This window comes from Myotis lucifugus, unplaced genomic scaffold (assembly GCF_000147115.1).
Source record: "Myotis lucifugus unplaced genomic scaffold, Myoluc2.0 scaffold_146, whole genome shotgun sequence".
Taxonomy (NCBI): Eukaryota; Metazoa; Chordata; class Mammalia; order Chiroptera; family Vespertilionidae; genus Myotis; species Myotis lucifugus.
Genome location: NW_005871194.1, coordinates 2,355,494 through 2,358,541, shown reverse-complemented (window position 1 = coordinate 2,358,541; position 3,048 = coordinate 2,355,494).

The window sequence follows — 3,048 nt, the reverse complement described above, 5'->3', positions numbered from 1 at the left end:
AAAAAAAAAAAAAAAGACTGCCTAATCTATCTTTGCTTCTCTACCACCAATGGTAATATTATAACCAATATCACCTTCCTGCAAATTACTTTAGGAGGCTTGCTGAGAGTCTGTAGAGATCCATGGTCTGCAAATTACAATGGAGGAGGTGGTGGCTAAATCCAGCCTGTTTTGTATAGCCCAAGTTCAGAGGGTTTTTCCCCCATTTTTAATGATTGGGGGGTCAGGGGATCAAAGAGTAATATCTTGTGACATGTAAAAATTACATGAAATTCAAATAAAGTGTTACTGGAACACAGCCACGCTCACTCGATTCGGTATTGTCTATGACTGCTTTGTGCTACAACAGCAAGAGTTAGGTAATGGAAACACAGGCCAGATGGTCTGCAAAATCTAAAAACCTGGCTCTTTGCAGAAAAAGTCTACTGACCCCTGATATGGATTAAAGGAATAAGAAAAAGTGGCACATTCATTTAACACTAAACATAATGACGAAAAATACGTTAGACACTATCACTGGCTTTACAGATAGATAAAATGTAATATAATGTGACAAGTGCAATTGGGGGGAAAGAGCTTGGAAAAGACTGGAATGGAAATTCCAGGCAGAGAAAAAAAGGAATGGAAAAGCTAGACTCCCAAAAATGCTTAACTTGCATAAAGAACAAGGACGCCTGCAATATGGCAGAGGCACGGACAAAGTGAATTAGGGCAAAGGATTGCAGGTGCATGCTCCATACCACACTGTGCAGACAGGCAATGAAAGTACGTTGTGGAATACCGAGCGTGCAAAATCCAATTTAGACGCTCTATTTTGTGTACCCACATAGAGCATCCCATATTCCCTCTACCGGGCTTTTCATACCTCAGCCTGACTGGTTAATTGCCTGGCAATCATCTATTTCACTAATCCATTCACTCTCCCAAAGCCCCAAACCTTCAAAAAGCGTCCACCCCCCCTCCCCCATCATCCTCGGATGACGAGCTGATTTCTACTTCACTGAGAATACTGAAGCTACTGGAAATTTCCAAAATGCCCCATCATCCCTCCTACCCACCCACCCATCGACAGCTAATGTGCCTAATGTAATGTTATACATTTCAACGAAGTGCTACTAGTATTTCAGCCTAAACTGAAGACTGTGTTCATTAGAACTCTGAGCCACAAAAGCGTAAATGCATGGAACCTGGTATTAACTATACAGGGTGGGGCAGAAGTCGGTTTACAGCTGTGAGTACACAAAACAGAGTTTATTCCTGTAGCATTATTTATGATTACTGCGTTATTTTTCCATACGAACAACTGTAAGCCTACTTTTGCCCACTCTGTACTTTTAACATTTATTTTTTTGGAAGAAGAGGTTAAGCACATACTTGGCAGATAACTGGAAAGAAATCCTGCCCACACAGGCTTTTCAACTAATGAAATAAAAGCACTACAAAAAAAAAAAAAAAATCAAGCCTTTTAACAGGAGATAAGTTATAAATGCTCTCTTCTCTACTATTTGAACATTTGCTGAAGGCAGTGTAATAACACCGCAAAATACCGTTGAAATGATTTAAGCTAAAGTTTATGACAGCATTTCTTGCTGAATGGGAAAAATAACGACGCAATCAATGGTACAATGATAAGCTATCCAACACCTTTTCTTAATGGCTCCTAAAAGCTTGTGCTTAAAACTACTTGAACCCAATTAATTCACACACGAGTGCAGATTGCCACGTTTAGAAGAGTGTTACAGAATTCTTTCATAAGATCATCTTCCCAATTAAACTCAAGGGCAGAGAGGCTACATTTTACTCATCTTGGTACTCTTGGCACATAGCTGAGTATCTGGAAAATAAGGCATTCAAACAAACATGGAATGGACCGATAAATTTGCTTTTATCCTGTGTGTAAGGTTTCCCTATACTCAACCCCTTTTAAAAAGGCAAACACACTTAAAAACAGCACGTATTCCAGGATTCATGCCTTGTTAGTTCGATTTTACCCAAATACCCCAAGGAAGGGCCCTAATTGCCCTACTATTCTCTTGCATGGAGTCTCCCCTAAACATATGACATATCGCTCTTTGGGCCCAGACACAAAATACAAAGCGCCAGCATTTGGCGTCTGGCATCCCTGGGTTGGAATCGCAGCTGTACCTCATTATTATTATTATTATTATTATTATTTTCTGGCTGAGACCTTCATAAGTGACTTAACCTCTCTGAGACCCATTTTCCACCCCAGCGCCCCTAGAATAACGCCTCCAGCCCCACAGGGTTGCCCTCAGGATTAAATGAGACAAAAACTAAGCCTAGCTCCTCGTGGGGAGTCCAACACAGACGGCTGGCCTCCCCTTCCGCCCCGGTTCCTGCCGGACGCCCTTGCTGCACGGGAGACCCGACCGTCTCCATCCGAGACTTATTTACACGCACAGCTAAGCCTCCGAGCTCAGGGCGATCCCTCCCGGGGCCGCGTCCTCGCCCCCAACGGGGAGCCCCATGCCTCCAGCCGGCTTAACTCGCACCCAGGCCGGAATCCCTTCACGGCCGGAGCTCTTCTTTGCGGGTTAGGAAGCGGGGTGCCTCTTCCCCCCAAATCGTGTCACGAGCTGTGCGCATTCCCCCCACCCACCTCCCTTCCCCACGCGCGGCGAGGATGAGCGAGCGCGCCCCCAGGAATAAGGAGCTAAGCTAATGCGGCGGCTGGGCGGGGGCGCGCGGGGGTGGGGGTGATGGACACCATGTCCCGTCTCCCACGACGCCCCGAGGAAGGAAACGACCCCGTCCAAACCGACGCACCCTGGCGGTCGCCCCCCAGCCCGGCCGGCCGGCCTCGGGTCCGGGGTGCCGGGCGGGGCCCCCTCAGCACCCCAAGCATCCGCACACTCACACCCCGCGAGGAGCAAACCGCGCTTCATGCGCGCCGGGGAGCGGCCTCCCTCCAACACCCGCTGCCTACACCGCTGCGCCGACCCGCCTGAATCCAGTTTCCGCTCCCCAGGTGTGGACCTGAGCGTGCGCATGGGGCGGCAAGGGTCAACCTTCTCCTCCCCCCCGCGG